The sequence below is a fragment of the Danio rerio genome, chromosome 8 (genome assembly GCF_049306965.1).
Source record: "Danio rerio strain Tuebingen ecotype United States chromosome 8, GRCz12tu, whole genome shotgun sequence".
In the NCBI taxonomy this organism is placed as follows: Eukaryota; Metazoa; Chordata; class Actinopteri; order Cypriniformes; family Danionidae; genus Danio; species Danio rerio.
The window spans coordinates 4339452-4362500 of NC_133183.1; the positions used below are offsets into that span (position 1 = coordinate 4339452).

General features: G+C 36.9%; 2 protein-coding genes across 2 annotated transcripts in view; both read right to left on the bottom strand.

The window, feature by feature from the left end:
- LOC137489725 (uncharacterized) overlaps positions 1–2198 on the bottom strand; it is a 112182-nt gene extending 109984 nt beyond the window's left edge. Inside the window, exon 1 of the mRNA XM_073910018.1 lies at positions 2104–2198. The gene's annotated coding sequence lies outside the window, so the exon portion shown is untranslated. The remainder of the gene's footprint in view (positions 1–2103) is intronic.
- acaa2 (acetyl-CoA acyltransferase 2) overlaps positions 1–23049 on the bottom strand; it is a 654279-nt gene that overhangs the window by 599846 nt on the left and 31384 nt on the right. The window lies entirely within an intron of this gene.

Genomic DNA, 23049 nt, shown 5'->3' on the forward strand with positions numbered 1-23049 from the left:
GCGGCCTCTGATGGATTCACGAAAACAAAAACTAGCTCCTGGGACGTATTTGAGGCTCTCCAGAAATGTATATAGGGGTACGTTTTCAGATCCATATCAATGTTGAATAGATTAATTACCAACCTACGTCACACATGACGTCACAAGGGTCCCTGGTTGCAAAAAAAGGACAGGTGGCAATGGGAAAAATGTTGATTAGTGTGGTAGAATGCCGAATTCGAGTTCAAAAATAGAAAACTTAACTTTTACCATACACAACCGACTGTAGACGGTTTTGGCTAAATGGGAGCTGAATGAAGTGAGGAGCTAATTAGAAATACTGGACTCTGCAGTTCTCATGTCATATCAGGTCAGTTCACGCTATGTTGAATCATACACATCACTCGTTTTTGATTGCAGAAATGATTTCAGCAAAAACAGTTACATATGGTGAATTAAACTGCGGACACTGAATGCTAAGAATGAAACATGAAAGTTGCGTTTATTAAGGTAAAGTTGGTTTTATATTTACACATTCATTCAGTTACAACTTGTGACAAACTCGCTATATTGTTTACCACGGCACTTTGAATATTCGGTCTGAAATAACCTGCAAGTGTGACTTGAAAACAACATTAACAGTTTATTTGACTGTGAACATGTTGTACTTTGATAGTCATTGGCTGCTAATAAGATTTCGCTATTTAGAGTTTGCAAATAATACTTCAACAAAATTTTATTGTTAAGGAGAAAGTCCGAATGTGCAAATATAAAACCGACTTTACCTCTTTCACATATCCTGCCATACAGGTGCAGTTTGCTGTCAGAATGCAGTCGTTTTGCGTGTTGGTGATTAATTACCCAGGCCTTGTATAACATTAACTCCGTCTTCTTTCCTTGTCTTTGGCTAAGCAGAATCTCGGTTTTTAGCTCTACATAGTTTTGAATCTGGTCATCATGGAGCCTTATTTCTTGCACATGACCACACAGAACATCATTGTTGGCATCCAAAGACTTGTAGTTCTTTAACTGCTCTCTTGTAAAATCACTTGGAGCTTCAATGAGATTGTATATTTGGGGCTGGATGCTTGGTCATTTCGTCTTATCCAATATCCATTGGGTGGGTGCTATCGCAATTGGACCTGTCAGATGAACGCCGCTCACTTTAACATTAATTTTGCTGAATCACTGTGCTTATCACTGGGTGACGAGCTGTTATAATATGCTGAAAGCATTATGTAAATAATATATATAATGTGTAATCAATATATCTTATTTCTAAGACAACAACAAACTGCACCGCATCTGATGTCATTCCCTCGCTGTAAATGCTGGCGCTCCCGTTTTTTTCTGCCGCCTCCCTGCACGTGCATCCTAAATGTTTACAAACATAGTAATTGTTCTATACAGTCATCATAGCAAAGCCATAAACGTATTACAGGTTAGGGATGTCTGGAGGATCTCAAGAATGAAGATATGTGTGAAAGGAGTCACATAAAAAATAAGCAAAAACAAAAAATAAAGATATTAACACTTTCAATAAAAATAAAGATGCATTCAGCTAGTAAAACTTAAAGACATTCATGAAGTTTCTTGTAGTGTTGTTGCGCAGTGTGTTGTAACTGACTACACACCAAGTTAAACCATAGCCAATGAAGACAGAGTTGTAGTAAGGTCGATCATTTACTGCAGGGGTGTCCAAACGCGGTCCTGGAAGGCCAGTATCCTGCATATTTTTGTTCCAACCCCAATTAAACACACCTGAACAAGCTAGTTAAGCTCTTTCTGGGTGCACTAGAAACTTCCAGGGAGGTGTGTTGAAGAAAGTTGGAGCTTAACTGTGCACTACACCGGCCCTCCAGGACAGAGTTTGGACAGCCCTGATTTACTGTCACTTTTCTTATTATCACTTGTGGTGAAAACTGCAATAAAATAATAAAACAGTATTCAGGAATTGTGTTTTGACTGAAATTGCATTTAAAATGACCATAACATAAACAGATTACAGTTCACTTTGCAGTAGGGATTACAATAGTAAACAAGCTTAGAAAACATTGTATTTTTGACAAAATAATCACTGACATAAAAGCTTTAACATTTCTAATGTACAAAACATGAACTTACGGCATTGCCTCTATGACGATAGTAAGTGGATGCTTTGGATTGCTCGAGAGAGCACATGTCTGACATGGCTTTCACACAGAGCCAGGAACACTAACAGGAAGTGACTAAACAGGAAATACCTTATAACAAAAAATAAAAGTATATCTTTTTACAAATGAAGTAGATCACTTAATCAGTAATTATGAGTTTCACATTTTACAAAAGCAATATGCATAAAAATATTTAAAGAAGATATTTTAATACGTTTCTAATAAATTAAGATTAATTCAAATAAAAAAAAAATGTTTTAGAAAACAGTTAAAAAACTTTTTTAACCAAAAAAATACATGTCTATATATATATATATATATATATATATATATATATATATATATATATATATATATATATATATATATATATATACTCTGAAAAACGTTGAGTTATTTATTTAAACCAATGGTTGGGTTAAAAATTTTTAATTTCAACAGTCAACTGATTTAACTGACACAGAACAGTTGTAATAATACACAAGCGCAATGTTTTTGCATTATAACGTTTATTTAAGCTTAAGCTCAAGTTTATTTGGTTTATTTTTTTTTAAATCAAATTACCTCTCCGTGTCGTGTTTTTCTATCTGTTTCACCCGCACTCTTAATTATTCATGATAAGAACATGCACTTCGTAGCCGATCTATATTAATTGGATAAAAACGCTCTGTCTGGAACTTCAAATGTAGTGGAAATAAAGCATTTTTAATATTTTTAAAAACTGCATGTAATTTATTTACACAGCTATATTTATACAATGAATAGTAATATTAGCAATAGTAATACAACAATGGAAAAAAATAACATTTAATCAAAATAACCAAATGCATTGGGTTAAAATAACCCATAGTTGGGACGGTGCTATAATAACCTACAATAAGGTTATATGTTGGGGTATTTTAAGCCAACTATATATAATATATATATATATATATATATATATATATATATATATATATATATATATATATATATATATATATATATATATATATATTATCAGTCCCCTGAATTTTCAGCCCCACTGTTTATTTTTTCCCCAAATTTCTGTTTAACAGAGAGAAGACATTTCTAATCATAATCATTTTAATAACTCATTTCTAATAACTTATTTAACTTATATAACTTATATAAGATTTATTTTATCTTGGCCATGATTACAGTAAATAATTACTAGATATTTTCAAGACACTTCTATACAGCTTAAAGTGACATTTAAAGGCTTAACTAGGTTAATTAGGTTAACTAGTTATTGTTATTGTATATTGCAAGTTATTGTATAATGACGGTTTTTTTCTGTAGACTATCGAAAAAAAAAAATATATAACTTAAAGGGGCTAATAAAATTAACCTTAAAATGAAAAAAAAAAAAAAATAAATTAAAAAAACGAAATAAACCAAAGACTTTCTCCAGAAGAAAAAATATTATCAGACATAACGCGAAAGTTTCCTTGCTCTGTTAAATATCATTTGGGAAATAATTGGAAAAAAAAAGTCTAAGGGCTAATAATTCTGACTTCATCTGTATATATATTTGATGACAGTATACAATTTTACTAGTTATTTAACAAGTAACTAGTTTTCAGTTTAAAGTGCAATTTAAAGACCTACAGTATTCAAATATTTTCCTTCGTATAAGTTTTTTATACATCAGGGGTCACCACAGCAGAATGAACCGCTAACTATTCTGCTAGCCGCATACACTAGGCCCAATTTAGTTTATTCAATTCTCCTAGCACATGTGTTTGGACTGTGCAGGAAACCGCAGCACCAGGGGGAACATGCAAACTTCATACAAATGTATTCTCAATGTTAAATGGTGTTAAAAATGAGTTCATGCAAAACAAAGTTTTGATTTAGGGTGATCTCCTTAAAGAGGACTTTTTTCTGCAAAAAGCACTTTTATAAGTTCAGTTGAGTTGAGTTCAGTGTGGTTTAATTATCACTACTGAAAGTTCAAACACTGAAGAGCAAATCCATCCATGCGCAGCTCCACAAGTCCCAAACTGGCATGTGCAGCCCCGCCCTCTTTTAAAAAGAGCACAATCTCATTTGAATTTAAAGCGACAGTCACCAAAACACCACAATTAGGATCATAGCCTAAAAGAGTCAGTTTCAAAAGCGTATAAAACACTCTTTGTGTGGTATTTTGAGCAGAAACTTCACACAAACACTCTAGAGACATCAGAGATGGATTTTACATCTTGTAAAGGAGGCAGAATAGGTCCCCTTTAAATAAACAGGACAGAGTTCAAAGCACCACTCTGGCCACTTGGATTACAGAGGGCCGATGTTCCTGACCCGTTGGAGATGGACTCGCTCTTTTTCCATCACTCTTTCATTCGACTCACATGTGCCAGTTGGCAAACCCAGGCCAGGAATCTGTCAGTGTCGATTGAGCTGAAAGGGCAGGGTGGGGGATAAAGCTGTGGGGCTGGTCGAGGGCCCAACCATTCTTCCAAATAAGCCTGGGAAAAAAAAGTGAGAGAGAGAGAGAGAAAGAGAGAGAGAGAGAGAGAGAGCGAGAGAGAGATAACAATAATAAAATATTACAAAACTAAATAAATACAAATGCATTCTTTTATTTTCCTTCGGCTTAGTCTCTTTATTCATCAGGGGTCACCACAGCGGAATGATCTGCCAACTTATCCAGCATATGTTTTACACCTTTAACCCTGTACTGGGAAATAATTCTAATTCAGTATAGACACAAAACTATATAATACATGATTAAAAACAAATGATAAAAAATCTTGCATAACAGAACATTTTACCATCTAAACGCCAACTATCCTTAAACCTTTCAACATTATCCATTATTCTATAATAATTAAATTATACAGTGCATCTGGAAAGTATTGATAGCGCTTCACTTTTTCCACATGTTTTTATGTTACAGTCTTATTCCAACTTGGATTAAATTCATTGATTTCCTCAACATTCTACACACAATCCCCCATAATGACAATGTGAAAAAAGAGTTTTTTAAATTGTTTCAAATTTATTAAAAAAATAAAAAGCTAAAAAATCAGATGTACCTCAGTATTAACAGCCGTTGCCGTGAAGCTCTTAATTGAGCTCAGGTACATTCTGTTTCCACTGATCATGCTTGAGATGTTTCAGCAGCTTCATTGGAGTTCACCTGTGGTCAATTCAGCTGATTGGACATGATTTGAGAAGGCATACACCTGTCTATATAAGGTCTCAGGGTCGACAGTGCATGTCAAAGCCCAAACCAAGCATGAAGACAAAGGAATTGTCTGTAGAACTCCGAGACAGGATTGTCTCGAGGTACAAGGCTGGGGGAGGTTAGAGAATAATATCTGCTGCTCTGAAAGTTCCTGTGAGCACAGCGGCCTCCATCATCCATAAGTGGAAGCTGTTTGGAACCACCAGTACTCTTCCTAGAGCTGACAGGCCATCTAAGCTGAGTGATCGGGGGAGAAGTGCCTTAGTCAGGGAGGTGATAAATAACCTGATGGTCACTCTGTCTGAGCTCCAGAGTTCTTCTGTGGAGAGAGGAGAACCTTACAGAAGGACAACCATCTGTGCAGCAATCCACCAATCAGGCCTGTATGGTAAAGTGGCCAGGCCACTTAAGCCACTCCCCATCTGGAATTTGTTAAAAGGCATCAGAAGGACTCTCAGACCATAAGAAACTAAATTTTCTGGTTTGTTGAGAATAAAATTGAACTCTTCCGAATGAATTCCAGGCGTCACAGTTCGAGGAAACCAGGCTCCGCTCATCACCAGTCTAATACAATCCCTACAGTGAAGCATGGTGGTGGCAGCATCATGCTGTGGGGATGTTTTTCAGCAGCAGGAACTGGAAGACTAGTCAGGATAGAGGGAAAGATGAATGCAGCTGAATGAAAACCTGAATGAACACCTGCTTCAGAGTGCTCTTGACCTCAGACTGGGGCGACGGTTCATCTTCCAGCAGGACAATGACCCAAAGCACACCGCCAAAATATCAATGGAGTGGCTTCACAACAACTCGGTGAATGTCCTTGAGTGGCCCAGCCAGAGCCCAGACCTAAATCCTATTGAACATCTCTGGAGAGATCTGAAAATGGCTGTACATCGTCACTTCTCATCCAACCTGATAGAGCTTGAGAGGCACTGCAAAGAAGAATGGGGAAAAATTCCCAAAGGCAGGTGTGCCAAGCTTGTGGCATCATATTCAGAAAGACTTGAGGCTGTAATCGCTGCCAAAGGTGCATCAACAAAGTCTTGAGCAAAGGCTGTGAATACTGATGCACATGTGATTTTTTAGTTTTTTTTTTATTTTATTTTTATAAATTTGCAACAATTTCAAAAACTTTTTGTCACATCGGTTTTCAGCCCTACTTAGCTTCAGTGAGCAACTGGTCTTGGGCAGGACAGAATTATTTGGCATGTAGTTGCAATACAACTTTTAGTCAGCAAAATGTGCAATATTGACCATTAAAATAAATAAATAAGCTGTTACCAACTTTTAATACACAATACCCCATTTTATTGACAATACATTCATATAATACATGACATTAATAAAGAGAGAGAGAGTAAAAGAGAAAGAGAGAGAGAAAGAGAAAGAAAGAAGGATTTTCTTTAACAGGACGTTTAATACAAAATACCCTATTACAATACATGACATTAATAAAGAGAGAGAGAGAGAAAGCACATTCCAGCAAGTAGAACTGCCAACACCCTCCACACACACACACACACACACACACACTTTTTTGTGCAAAAGCGAGGCATGAATGAGATTAACAAAAGGGTCCTGTAAGAGCCCTTCTTGGCCGCCTTCCATGTCAACAGCTCTCGGGGTCAAAGGTCGCACTAACTACATTCATTCCCAGCAGACCCCGCTGCTGCTCTACAACACAAGCTGCCCGAGTCTGGCAGCGGACAGAAAGAGCCGGAGAAAAAGTTGAGTTTTTCCCCTCTTCCACTAATCCTCAGAGATATTCCAGATCCCTCCACATGTTTCTGCCGAATTAAAGCAATATCACACCTTGCAAATGGAAGGGACAGAAAAAAAGAGAGAGATCGAGGCAGCGAAGAAGGAGGTGAAAACGGAGGAGAGGGAAGGTTATTACTGTGTGCACATTTACGGCCCCTCACACATCGAGCCCAACACCTGATTTCACTCAACGTGGAGAAAAAAAAGGACCCGGCGCTTTCAGCTTCGCTACATAAAAACGTCAGTCATTTAATAGATGCATAACACACCTGGGCTGACAAGCGGGATCATGTAATCCAATTACACCGAAAGGCATTAGGTAAATAGCGCACGGACTGATAACAATGTTAAACCGCTGCCAGATTCCTGCTGCCCATCTCACTGGGAATGCTGGAAATGTGTTTTGCTGTTTCTGATGCTGGAGAATTGCAACACTTAATTCTGGGTAATGCTTTACAATAAGAATGTACACTACCTGACAGAAGTCCTGTCGCCTATTCAAGTTTTAGGAACAACAAATAATAACTTGACTTCTAGTTGATCATTTGGTATCAGAAGTGGCTCATATGAAAGGCAAAGGCCTATTTATTATGGCATAGCAGTGAAAATAAGACAAATGAGCTCATCTATAGGACAAATTTTGGACATTTGTTAGTGAGGGGTAGGACTTTCGAACAACCCAAATCTAATAGCAGAATAATGAGAGAGAAAGTTTTTGAGAAACTGTTATAACGTTTCTTGCAAGTCAAGTTTACATACAATAGGATTATTCTGCCTCTGAAAAAGCTCAGATGATTGTGTCAAGGTTTTGGAGGTTTCTGATTGGCTAATTGACGACATTTGAGTTAATTGGAGACACAACTGTAGAATAGTATTGAAGGAAAACCTCAAACACTGCTTCCTTGTGTGACAACATGGGAAAATCAACAAGCCAGAATCAACAGAAAAGCCAGATTATAATTTGCTAAATTACACTGGGGAAAAGACTAATGTTTGGAGACATGTCCTGTGCTCTGATGGAGCTAAGATTGAAGTGTTTGGCCATAATGGCCAGTGTTACATTTGGAGGACAAAGGGGAAAGCTTACAAGCCTAACACCATCCAACTGTGAAGTATGGGGGCGGCAGCATCATGTTGTGGGGCTGTTTTGCTGCAGGAGGGACTGGTCCACTTCACAGTATAGATGGCATCATGAAGACAGAACATTATGTAGAAATACTGAAGCAACATCTCAAGACATCAGCCAGGAAGTTAAAACTTGGCCACAAATGGGTCTTCCAAACAGACCATGACCCCAAGCATACTGCCAAATTAGTTACAGTTTTTTCCAATTGTTTACACACATTTTCTGTAAGCAGGTCTCATATTGTCAGAACTCTACACACAAAACACACACATACACATTGGGCAAAACTCTTCAATTCTTCTGCAAAATGAAACTCTACATTCAAAACAATGTGATTTCTTCACAAAATGGTATTTTGTTTTCAAATGACACACACACACAAGCCATCACATCAATAGACAATTATAAGATCAATTAAACACTGATGTGCTTAATGTAAAACACTATGACCATTCATCATAATGACTTACTGTCACCCTTTTTTGTTCAGTGTTAAACTTACTATAGACAGACAGTACATAGGCCTACAGAAGTGCACTGTAAAATATATCAGAATATTGTTTTATACAAAACGCACAAATACCAAATATATTTTGCTGTATTTCCCCCCAAAAAACTGTGTACACAGTGTTAGTCCCAACCAACACAAAGTTGCAGATAACATGGTATTCATGTACCATCAACAGATGTATTTACAGAATACAGTTACAGTAAAAAAAAAAAAAAAACAGCTATACTGCATCCTCTTTTCTGTTTTGGTCTGACCAAGCAGCTGGGAAAATGTCACCTTGCATGGTGAATCCAGCCATGAAAAGCATCAACTGCTATAGCTTGGAGAAGGGGTATACGTGTGTGTGGATTTCGGTCATACACTTTCCATCTCCAGGCAGAAAAACAATTCCTCAATAGGTTTGAGGAATGGAGAATATGGAGGGAGATAAACCACTAAAAATTGTGGGTGGGAAGTGAACCAGTTATGATCCAGATGAGCTCTGATTTCTAAATTGAAATTCTGTGAGACAAGTGTTTACTCATGTGATGAGTTAGTATGCAAAGTAAGGCAACTGACTTTACAATTCTGAATGACAGTGTGTTCCTTGTGAAAACAAAAGATTTTCAGCATGAAAATTGTGTAAAATGCAGAGAATTGTGTGTAGTGTTTTGAAAAAAAGTGTGTTTCAAACCTGCAATTTGAGTGTAAAGCAGGAATTGTGCTTGTAGTTTAGCAGAATTGGTTCAGGGGGTTGGTGCATCAGTTACATGTTGTAGAAATTGTGTCTGTAGTACAAGTAATTGTGTGTAAACAACTAAGAAAAACTGTAAAATGTGCTTTAAGGACAACAGAGTGAATGTTTTGGAGTGGCCATCACAAAGCCCTGATCTCAATCCTATAGAAATCTTGTGGGCAGAGTTGAAAAAGCTCAGCAAATCTGACTCAGTTACACCAATTCTGTCAGGAGGAATGGGCCAAAATTCCAAAATTGTGAAAAGCTTGTGGAAAAATACCTAAACCTTTTGACCAAAATTATACAGTTTGAAAAGCAAAGCTATTAAAAAACAAGAAAATATATCTAAACTTTTGACTGTTTAGAAATTAATAAAAAATTCTCTCATTATTCTGGCATTTAGCAAATTTAAATCATTTAGGTAATCCTAACGGACCTAAAATAGTAAACGTTTAGTATGATTTACCATCAGACATTTTTTTTAAAAATAGTTATGTTAATTTTTTAGAGTGTATGTAAACTTCTGGTTTCAACTGTATCTTTATCTTTACAGAGTTACATGAAGTTCCTTTGCATTTTTGTCTGACTTAAATGCACTCAAATGCAGTGTAAATGACATGCTCCACAGCTGTTGATCACGGTGGTCTTAACATACAAGTCGCTCAGTGTAACAGAGTCTGCTAAAAGCCTTAAATGCAAATGCACAACAGTTTGAAACAGAAACCTGGAACTGAAAAGTAAAAACGATAAAACTGGAAATGGGAAACAGCAGTTGCAATCCAGTGCTCAGATTCCGTTTACAGTATTCCCATTAGGGAAATGCTGTAGAGTATAACAAGAGCACAAAATATAGCATTTTTTAATAACTTAATACAGTTATGTGTGCTGTATCTGTGTTCACAAGAAGAGACTTCCGCATAGTGAATTAAAATGTGCATGTTCTGCGCACGCTATATGAATTTATTATATGCAGTGGGCAGATGCTTTAATCCTATGTAACTTTGCATTTGATCATTTTATGCATTTCATGGGAATCAAACCCATGGCACTGTGGTTCAACATCATACTGCACTGCTGGAGCTATACATCATTTATTGAAAATTGTTTTATGTACATGATCTTATTGCATTATACATAATTCCATTTTCTGTACATGATCTTTTGATACTACAATATGAGTGAGATGATATTGTAGATTTTATATTTTACAGCTTTTTTTTTATTAAGTAAAGCTTTAACCATGTTTAGTGTTACTCATTTTATTAATTTCAGTTTTTAAAAAAATATGCCTACAGATATACACTCACCGGCCACTTTATTAGGTACACCTTACTAGTACTGGGTCGGACCCCCTTTTGGCCTTCAGAACTGCCTTAATCCTTCATGGCGTAGATTCAGCAAGCTACTGGAACTATTCCACTGAGATTTTAGTCCATATTGAGATGATAGTATCACGCAGTTGCTGCAGATTCGTTGGCTGCACAACTATGATGTGAATCTCCCGTTCCAACACATCCCAAAGCTGCTCTATTGGATTGAGCCTGGTGACTGTGGAGGCCATTTGAGTACAGTGAACTCATTGTCATGTTCAAGAAACCAGTCTGATTGATTTACGCTCTTTGACGTGGTGTGTTATTCTCCTGGAAGTAGCCATCAGAAAATGGGTACGCTGTGGTCATAAAGGGATGGACATGGTCAGCATCAATACTCAGGTAGGCTGTGGTGTTGACACGATGCTCAATTGGTACTAATGAACCCAAAGTGTGCCAAGAAAATCTCCCCCACACCATCACACCACCACCACCAGCCTGAACTGTTGATACAAGGCAGGTTGGATCCATGCTTTCATGTTGTTTATGCCAAATTCTGACCCGAGCATCTGAATGTGGCAGCAGAAATGGAGACTCATCAGAGCAGGCAACGTTTCTCCAATCTTCTATTGTCCAGTTTTGGTGAGCCTGTGTGAATTGTAGCCTCAGTTTCCTGTTCTTAGCTGACAGGAGCGGCACCCGTTGTGGTCTTCTGCTGCTGTAGCTCATCCGCCTCAAGGTTGGATGTGTTGTGTGTTCAGAGATGCTCTTCTGCAGACCTCGGTTGTAACGAGTGCTTATTTGAGTTCCTGTTGCCTTTCTATCAGCTGGAACCAGTCTGGCCATTCTCCTCTGGCATCAACAAGGCATTTGTTTTGATATTTTCTCTTTTTCAGACCATTCTCTGTAAACCCTAGAGACAGTTGTGCGTGAAAATCCCAGTAGATCAGTAGTTTCTGAAATATTCAGACCAGCCGGTTTGGCACCAACAAACATGTCACATTCAAAGTTACTTAAATCACCTTTCTTTCCCATTCTGAGGCTAGGTTTGAACTGCAGCAGATCCTCTTGACGATGTCAACATGCCAAAATCACCGCAATTGATTTAAAACTATGAATTCTTTACAACCTTTTTAAGTCAACTGGTGAAATTGCATTTATATTACAATATATATTGCAGTGAATGAAAATATTGCAATGTCTGTGCTTCAATATCATGCAGCCCTAATTACTACTTATTTAATTACATTTCTTATTTTTAAGTTGGCTTCAGGTATGTAGTTTTTAAACCTTATTTAATTATTTTTTTAATAATTATTTAATTATTTTATATTATATATACTATACATATGCATACATATATAAGTGTATGCATATTTAATGGTTAGGTGCCTTTCTCCTGCCCTCTCCACAATGACAATAAGCTTAACTATAATTGAAAATCATCTCAAAGTCATCTAAATATATCATCTAAAGCTCCTCAGTAGAGGCAGTAACAGTGACACACAAGTGAATCAGAAATCAATACAGTTGTTAAATCATTTTCACTGCAGTCTGAGTGCACCTGACACCAAGTCTAACATTGAGCGTCCGCTTAAAGTGAACAGAAGACCAGAGAAACGGCAGAAGAAAAAAAAAAGAGACAAGGCCGGGGGAGGAGGTGCCAGGGGGATCACAGATTTCTCTTTTCATTTTATCCTTGATCTCTTTCTTTTTCTCTTTCAGTGAGATCCAGAGCCCCTCCTCAGCCCCCCTGCAGAGCCCAGCCGAGAGCAGCGCAACACAGGCTCTTCCCTGACCAGCTGCAGCCTCCTCTGGAGCTCAAAAACATGTGCCAGTGTGAAAGAGAGAAAATCTGCACTTTTTAAAAAAAAATCTTTATGTTAGGGTTAAAGTACATCCAGGAGGTTGTTATCTCTGAATAAAGCCAGACAGGCTTATTGTTAGCCCAATGCAAAATCAACTGAATGGTTTATTATGCAAAAACAATCATCTTGGATGTTTTTTTTTATTGTATTTATTACACAATTACTTGACACAAAAATACATAGTACAAAAAAAACAAGGGTGACAGAAACAAAACCAGCTGAATGGAGTATACACTAACCTATGCATTAAGTCACAAGATGGCACCAAACAGTCAAAAGCATAAAACTGACAGAAACAAATCAACTGAGGGAGTATACACTAACCTGTGCATTTTTCAGTCAAAAGATGGCGCCAAACAGTCAAAGACGCAAGGCTGACAGAAAACAGCTGATGAGGTATGTGCATTATTAAGTCACAAGATAGTGCCAAACAGCCAAGAACACAAAGCTGACAGAAGTGAAAACAGCTGATGGAGTATACACTAGCCTGTGCATTATTCAGACAGAAGATGGCACCAAACAGTCAAAAATTGTGCAATGACTGTGAACATCTCCTCACATGAAAATAAAAAATTCCACCACACCATTCAAAGGGGACCTATTATGCCCATTTTTACAAGATGTAAAATAATAGGCTCTGATGTCCTGATGTAGAGTTTGTATTTGCTCAAAATACCACACAAATAATATTTTCGAACTCTTTGTAACGGATGCTTTTAGGCTATGATCCTAATTGTGGTGTTTTGGTGACTGTCGCTTTAAATTCAAGTAAGATTGTGCTCTTTTCAAAAGTGGGCGGAGCTGCAAATGTCTGTGTGTCAGCATAGTGGCAGATTAAAAAACAAGACTAATGTCCTATTCTAATGAGGGAGAGATGGTCACTAGTGGACTGGGCTTCCTTTATGATGACACGTATATAGATAGATAGATAGATAGATAGATAGATAGATAGATAGATAGATAGATAGATAGATAGATAGATAGATAGATAGATAGATAGATAGATAGATAGATAGATAGATAGATAGATAGATAGATAGATAGATAGATAGATAGATAGATAGATAGATAGATAATAGTCTTGTCATTGATCTTATATGTAAGAGCACAAAAATATATAGTCCAAAACACAAAGGTGACAGAAACAAAACCAGCTCAATGGAGTATACACTAACCTGAACATTATTCCAACACTAGAATGCACTAAACAGTCAAAAGCATAAATCTGACAGAAACAAAAGCAGCTGATGGCGTATACACTAACCTGTGCCTTATTAAGTAACAAGATGGCACTAAACAGCCAACAACACAAACTGACAGAAGCAAAAACAGCTGATGGAGTATACACTAACCTGCGCATTATTCATACAGAATATGGGGCCAAACAGTCAAAAACAGGAAGGTGACAGAAATGAAAACAGCCGATGGAGTATGCACTAACCTGAGCATTATTCAGACAGAATATGGCGCCAAACAGTCAAAGACACTAAGGTGACAGAAGCTAAAACAGCTGATGGATTATACACTAACCTGCACATTATTTAGTCACAAGATGGCGCCAAACAGCCAAGAACACAAAGCTGACAGAAACGAAAACAGCTAATGGCGTATACACTAAGCTGTGCACTGTTCAGTCACAAGACGGCGCCAAACAATCAAAATCGCAAAGCCGGCTAAATGGAGTATACACTAACCTTTGCATTATTAACCCTGCACATTTTGGACTTTGGAATTTTTCCACAGTATTTCCTATATTTTTTTTTCTTCGGAAGAAAGTCTTATTTGTTTTATGTCAGCTATAAATAAAAGCAGTTTAAAAAAAAAAAACTGTTTCATGGTCAATATTATTAGCCCCTTTAAGCTATATTTACTTTCGATTGTCTACAGAACAAACCACTGTTAGACAATGACTTGCATAGTTAACCTAATTACCCTAGTAAAGCCTTTAAATGTCACTTTAAGCTGAGTATTAGTATCTTGAAAAATGTCTTGTCAAATATTATGTACAGGAGGGCTAATTAATTTTGACTTCAACTGTATAGATGTTCTTTTTATAAAGAACCTTTGTAAATGCTTTGAAACATTGTCATAATTTTTCATGAACTGAAACAGAGAGAGAGAGAGAGAGAGAGAGAGAGAGAGAGAGAGAGAGAGATACTCGATGACAGGCAAAGTTTTTTTGTTAAGGGGGGTGGGGGTGGGGGGACTCAGAGAGAGACACAACAGAGAGAAGTGGAGTGCTAAAGTTTCAAAGACGCCGAGCTGAAGGATTTCCACAGGGCTGGACTTCCTCTGCGCAAAGTTAGCAGGAGGTCAAACGTCAGCCAGCGACGGATCTTACAGTCAAACACCCAATAAGCAGCCGGTAACCATCAGAGCTCGTGACAGGCTGTGAGGATCACTCCGCACTGACAGCTCGAGCGGGAAAACAGCACGGTTAATCAGCGCGAGCAAATGTCTCTAAATTAAAAACACGTTAAACCTGACAGCAATTCAGGCTTTTTCAATAAATTACATCTGCACAAATGTTTCAGTCCATCTTTGAATTTTTTCTTTTGAAACTCACTCACTCACTCAGCCTCCCTCTCTCTCTCTCTCTCTCTCTCTCTCTTTTTGAGGTTGAAAAGTATAGTGACCAAGAGTTTTGGAAGATTTATTTATATTGATATTTGATTTAAATATACTAATTAAAACCAAATAAATATGTACTATAAATACATGCAGTTATATTAATATATAACTAGAAAAGTAAAGCTCATAGACAAACATTATTGTGGCGTGAGAAAGCCTCATCTGACAATGTATAGTTTTAAAGTTTAAATAATTGAAGTAGTTTAAAAAGTATCTATTTGTCCGTCTATCTATCTATCTATCTATCTATCTATCTATCTATCTATCTATCTATCTATCTATCTATCTATCTATCTATCTATCTATCTATCTATCTATCTATCTATCTATCTATCTATCTATCTATCTATTTATCTATCTATAACGACGGGATGGATGACAGAGAAAACAGGAGGTAAGATCCAATATGCAGGTTTATTCAGCGTCAGGCAAGCAAAGATCAATTAGGTCAAACGGGTATGTTAAGGCAGTCCAGAATCGTAGTCGGTATAAACAGGCAACAGGTCAAAAGGCAGGCGGCTAAACAGGAGAACAAAGGTAAACAAGGCTAGGGTCTAACACGGAGAAACAAGACAGGGAGAAACGCTTTGTAATGCAACTGAAACAAATAACAAGACTCGGCAACCTGGATGAGTTCATGAGTGGCTTATGTATGGTAGGTTATCGGTCTGTGACAAGGTACAGCTGGTGATTGTAATCAGAATAGATGTGTGAGCATGGGTGTCTGGGAGCAGTGCATGTATGAAAATGTAGTCCAGGAAATGCGGAAGTGTAGTCCTGAAGTTTGTGTGAGAACCAGCGACCTCTGGAAAACGATCGCTGGTTGTGTGACTTTATCTATCTATCTATCTATCTATCTATCTATCTATCTATCTATCTATCTATCTATCTATCTATCTATCTATCTATCTATCTATCTATCTATCATCTATCTGTCTGTCTGTCTGTCTGTCTGTCTGTCTGTCTGTCTGTCTATCTATCTATCTATCTATCTATCTATCTATCTATCTATCTTTTTTCAAACTCTACCTACCTACCTACCTACCTACCTACCTGCCTGCCTACACTTTTTCAATCTGTATTAAGTTAAATAAACTATCACCAACAGGCTTTCTCAAGCCAGCCTTAAAGCTTGTCGCACTTTAATCATCTAGTTTATATTGATATTTGATTTAAATATACTAATTAAAACTAATATAAATATATACTATAAATATACTAAATTTATTACTCAAAAAGTACATTTCGTAGACAACTTTATGTTGGCGTGAGAAAGCCTCGTCTGAAAGACTGAAGTAGTTTTAAAGTTTAAATAAATGAAGTAGTTTTATGAAGTTTGAAAGAACTGGCATAAAGAGATAACTACATATATATTAGCATGTAGGAAACAACCATACACTCTTACTGATATAAACACTCATAAGCTGCGTCCCAAATGGCACACTATACACTATGCACTCATGCACTATGTACTTATGCACTTACACACTCAACAGGATAGTATATGTATGTAGTGGCGTCCCAAATGGCACACTAATGTTTTTTTACTAAGCGGAAATTCAAACCGTTTTCCTGATGACGTTTGACGGTCGCCAAATCAGTGAAATAAACGACCGAATTATCAAATAATACCTGCCATGAGTGTTGCCGCATTCACCATCGGGAGGCGCTATAATCACTCTCGTAGGAGAATTTTGTTCTCACCATCCAAAATAAATAAAGTTATTCAACATGTGCGCCTGATAGCTCCGCCTCTTCCGCTACGTAAGCAAACCTGCGGTCGTTGAGTGCGTGAAGTGTCCATCATTCCTCCCTTCATTTTAGCGGCTGAATGAGTGCATCATCCGGGAAATTAAAGTGCACTTATTATTTTTATAGTTTTCAGTGTGAACACACTATTTACACTATTTATACTACAAAATGGCGTAGAATAGTGCATAAGTATGCGATTTGGGACGCAGCTATACACTACGGACTATTTAGTTTATTCGATACACCTATAGCACATGTCATTGGACTGTGGGGGAAATCGAAGCACCCGGAGGAAACCCACACCAACATGAGGAGAACATGCACACTCCACACAGAAAAGCCAACTGACCCTGCTGGGATTCGAACCAGCAATCTTCTTGCTGTGAGGGGACTGAGCCGTCATGCCTGAAACTAACATCGACATTTTAAATTAATCACAGCTTTACCAGAAGATTTTACTCACTGTTGTTCTTACAAATAACAAGCTATGAGCAGGTAAAATCACCAACACAGTTGAAATGCTCCTGCTCAGACCTCAAAAAACCCCTGACAGGTGTGTTATGAAGACATCAGGAAATCCTCAAGCATTTGAGAGTGACAGCTCTTATCTTTACAGCCGAGCCAACACCAAACCTCTGCCATATGACAGGGCATACGGAGAACCGCTGTCAGCCCACCTACAGCACATCAATCATGAATAGAGGCCGTCCCACACACCTGTGGCCACACGAGGCTCTCTGAACACCTCATCTGAGCTGCGGGATGTTCAGGTCACATTTAAAGGGACAGTTCACACACAAAAAAGAAATTTATTTTTTTATTTACTCAACCCTGAGTGGTTTTAAACCTTTGCTTTCTTCTATTAAACACAAAAGAAGATATTTTGAAGATAGCTGAAAACCTGTAACCATTGACTTCCATAGTAGGAAAAACAATGGAAGTCTATGGTTATAGGTTTGCAACATTTCTCAAAATAATTTATTTTGTGTTCAACAAAAGAAAGAACCTATCTATCTATCTATCTATCTATCTATCTATCTATCTATCTATCTATCTATCTATCTATCTATCTATCTATCTATCTATCCATCTATCCATCTATCTATCTATCTATCTATCTATCTATCTATCTATTTTCAAACTGTGTCTATCTATCTATCTATCTATCTATCTATCTATCTATCTATCTATCTATCTATCTATCTATCTATCTATCTATCTATCTATCTATCTATCTATCTATCTATCTATCTATCTATTTTCAAACTGTGTCTATCTATCTATCTATCTATCTATCTATCTATCTATCTATCTATCTATCTATCTATCTATCTATCTATCTATCTATCTATCTATCTATCTATCTATCTATCTATCTATCTATCTATCTTTCTATCTATCTATCTATCTATCTATTTTCAAACTGTGTCTATCTATCTATCTATCTATCTATCTATCTATCTATCTATCTATCTATCTATCTATCTATCTATCTATCTATCTATCTATCATCTATCTATCTATCTATCTATCTATCTATCTATCTATCTATCTATCTATTTTCAAACTGTGTCTATCTATCTATCTATCTATCTATCTATCTATCTATCTATCTATCTATCTATCTATCTATCTATCTATCTATCTATCTATCTATCTATCTATCTATCTATCTATCTATCTATCTTCAAACTGTGTCTATCTATCTATCTATCTATCTATCTATCTATCTATCTATCTATCTATCTATCTATCTATCTATCTATCTATCTATCTATCTATCTATCTATAGAACATGACAATGAGTTCACTGTACTCAAATGATCTCCACAGTCACCAGGGCTCAATCCAATAGAGCACCTTTAGGTTGTGTTGGAACGGGAGATTCACTCTATCATGTTATCCTTTCAATATGGAGCAAAATCTCCAGTAAGGTGTACCTAATAAAGTGGCCGGTGAGTGTATATCTTTTAGCATTTTAAGCGGAAGTTATATCTTCACAATGACATTAAAGCTTTCTATTCTGTTCCGTTCCACTCTAGTCTACTGGTACACTTAAGCAAATCAATTATCTAAGTAACACTGTATTTTGATGGTCCATTTGAGTATTAGTAAACTGTCTGCTTAATATTTGTTGATACTGATCCTTCAACAAACATTTAACTGACCATAAGAAACTTTGCAAGTATAACCCCAACAGTAACAGCCTACGTATAATCCAATGAGAATTAGTTGGCATATAGATGCAATGTACCTTAAATTCAACAAACAGACCATCAAAATAAAGAGTAACCAAAATCTATTACTTTCTACGTCTACATAGGATACCTGCCCTTTTACTCAAGTAACAGATTGGTCTACTGTGCGCATTTAAATGATATCAATATGTTACTCCTGGTTGTGTTTGTCTGTAATTCATCAGCACTAAAATCATCAGCAGAGTCCACATCTCCACTGTAGGACAGCAGTGTTGTGGTGTAGATGGCCAGGCTGTGTTAATGCGCTCCAGAGGGTCTCCAGTGTGTGCGTATGTGTACATCTCCGCTGGGCTTTGATGTGGTTCAATGTTGACCAGTGAAGGGTTTCGTCCCCCCTCCCCATCACACCATCACAGCCTGGACAACAGACATGAACAAATCTCAACTTCTGTTTGTTTTAACACACGTATCCATTCCTGTCGCCCAAACAGATTGGAGGCGGAACACTCTGATAAATAATTCACCCGTCTGACAGCAGGTCCACACACACACACGCACGCACAAGCACACACACACCACCTTTGATGCTCTGTGGCACAGTCGGGGTTATCGTTTGCCCTGTTTGGTTCATCCTACACGAACGCACATGTTTTTTCAATGTGTTTCTCTGTACAAACATCTCAAATGTAGAGTCCCTCTAACAGCAGTGCAATCTATACAGTGCTCAGAAGTCAAAATTGTTCGCCCTCCGGTGAATTTCTTTTTAAATATTTCCTAAATGACGTTTAACAGAGCAAGGAAATTTTCATAGTATTTACAATAATATTTTTCCTTCTGAAGAAAGTCTTATTTGTTTTGTTTCGGCTAGAATAAAAGCAGTTTTTAATTTTTTTTAAATACAATTTTTAGGTCAATATTATTAGCCCCCTTAAGCAATATTTATTTTCAATCGTCTACAGAACAAACCCTCGTTATACAATGACTTGCTTAATTTCCCTAACTTTAACCTAATTAATTATTACTTTTAAATGTCACTGAATACTTGTATCTTGAAAAATATGTAGTCAATAGCAGTCAGTTTTAAGAAATGAGTTACTAAAACTATTATGTTTGGAAATGTGTTGAAAAAAATCTTCTCTGTGTATAAATACACAGGCGGGCTGATAATTCAGGAGGGCTAATAATTCCGACTTTATTACTGTAAATGAATACACCCCCTTTGAAAATACTTATTTTTATCCATTTCTCAGTGAATATATATGGCCAGTTTATTAGGTACACCTTACTAGTACCGGGTTTTACCCACTTTTGCTTAAATAACTGCTTTTATTCTTTGTGTAATAGATTCAACAAGGTACTGGAAATATTCCTCAGAGATTTTGCTCCACATTGACATGATAGCATCACACAGTTGCTGCAGATTTGTTGGCTGCACATCCATGATGTGAATCTTCTGTGTCACCACATCCCAAAGCTGCTCTATTGGATTGAGACCTGGTGACTGTGGAGGCCAATTTAGTACAGTGAACTCATTGTCAGTTTCAAGAAATCAGTCTGAGATGAGTCACGCTTTATGACATGGTGCGTTATCCTGCTGGAAGTAGCCATCAGAAGATGGGTATCTGTGGTCATAAAGGGATGGACATGGTCAGCAACAATACTCAGGTAGGCTGTGGTGTTGACACGATGCTCAATTAGTACTAATGGACCCAAAGTATCCAAGAAAATATGCGCCACACCATTACACCACCACCAGCCTGAACCATTGATACAAAGTAGGACGGATTCATGCTTTCATGTTGTTGATGCCAAATTCTGACCCGACCATCTGAATGTGACGCAGAAATGGAGACTCATCAGAGCAGGCAACGTTTCTCCAATCTTCTATTGTCCAGTTTTGGTGAGTCTGTGTGAATTGTAGCCTCAGTTTCCTGTTCTTAGCTGACAGGAGCGGCACCCGGTGTGGTCTTCTGCTGCTGTAGCCCATCTGCCTCAAGGTTTGACGTGTTGTGTGTTCAGAGATGCTCTTCTGCAGACCTCAGTTGTAACGAGTGCTTATTTGATTTATTGTTGCCTTTCTATCAGCTAGAACCAGTCTGGCCATTCTCCTCTGGCATCAACAAGGCATTTGTTTTGATATTTTCTCTTTTTCAGACCATTCTCTGTAAACCCTAGAAATGGTTCCAGTTGATCAGCAGTTTCTGAAATACTCAGACCATCCCATCTGGCAACCATGCCACGTTCAAAGTCAGATCGTCTTGACCATGTCTACATGCCTAAATGCATTGAGTTGCTGCCATGTGATTGGCTGTTTAGAAATTTGCATTAACGAGCAGTTGGACTGGTGTACCTAATAAAGTGGCCATATCATCGGTGCATGTAAACAAATACATATAAAAGTACATAAAAAAAGAACATTTTAAATATATATATATTTTTTTTTTTTTATCGTTCACTTGATTTTTCCTCTTACAGAATTTTTTTTTTTTGTAATTTATTTGGGTCTACTTATTTTTTATCATGTTTTTGTTTTTTTAGATTAGTTTTCTGACTACTCTATTCATTCATTTTCTTGTCGGCTTAGTCCCTTCATTAATCCGTGGTCGCCACAGCGGAATGAACTGCCAACTTATAGAGAATGTTTTTTTACGCAGCGAATGCCCTTCCAGCCGCAACCCATCTCTGGGAAACATCCACACACATTCTTCCACATACACACTCATACACTACGGACAATTTAGCCTACCCAATTCACCTGTACCGCATGTCGTTGGACTGTGGGGGAAACCGGAGCACCCGGACAAATATCATATTTTATAACATCCAATAGACAGTATTAATTTAAAAAAGAGATTGTATATTCATGTATGCTGCTCACTGTACAATACAGACTGGTTGTATCGCACTGATGATGCTATGGCCAATACCAAGTCACTTTAATGCATATTTTTAAACAAAAAAAGGTGATTTAAATTAATTCTCAATTACATTTATTAAAAGAGTAACACTGCATTACCAATATGTGAATGTGCTTTAGTTTTTCATTGTATAACATTGCAATGTAAACTAAAATATTGCATTTTGCCAAATCCAAAAGAACCTTTTTTGGTTAGTGTAGCATACAATTTATGCAATTCAATGTTCATTCAGTTATTTACATTTATTTTTAAATGCAACGTGAATGTGCTTTATCTATTAAAACGATTATATTATATTATGTTATATTATATTATATTATAAATTAACTGTTTTTATTATTATTTTTATTTTCCATTCATTGTAATGTCCTAAATAGTTCATGTTTCATGTGGACATGTCTAATAACATGCTTATGTCATGGTACTTTTTGTAATAGCCATACTTTAACAGTCCCATATGCATGTGTTTTTATTTTTATAAATAAATTATTAAATTATTGTGTGTTTATTATCATTTATTTTCTTACCATTAAACATTATCATCAATATATATTACCATACAATTCATATTTATAATGGTAAAACTTTGCACAACTGCAGTGAACTGACGTTAGTGCTCGATAGAGGGTGCTAGTACTCAATGTGTGCGTATGTGTGTGCGTGTGTGTGTGTGTGTGTGAGTGTGCATGATTCTGATGAGTTTATCATGTGTTCATTTAGATTTAAGCTATTTCATCCATCCATCTTTCTATCATTTCATCTGTTTTCATCTATCTATCTATCTATCTATCTATCTATCTATCTATCTATCTATCTATCTATCTGTCTGTCTGTCTGTCTGTCTGTCTGTCTGTCTGTCTGTCTGTCTGTCTGTCTGTCTGTCTGTCTGTCTGTCTGCCTGCCTATCTATCTATCTATCTATCTATCTATCTATCTA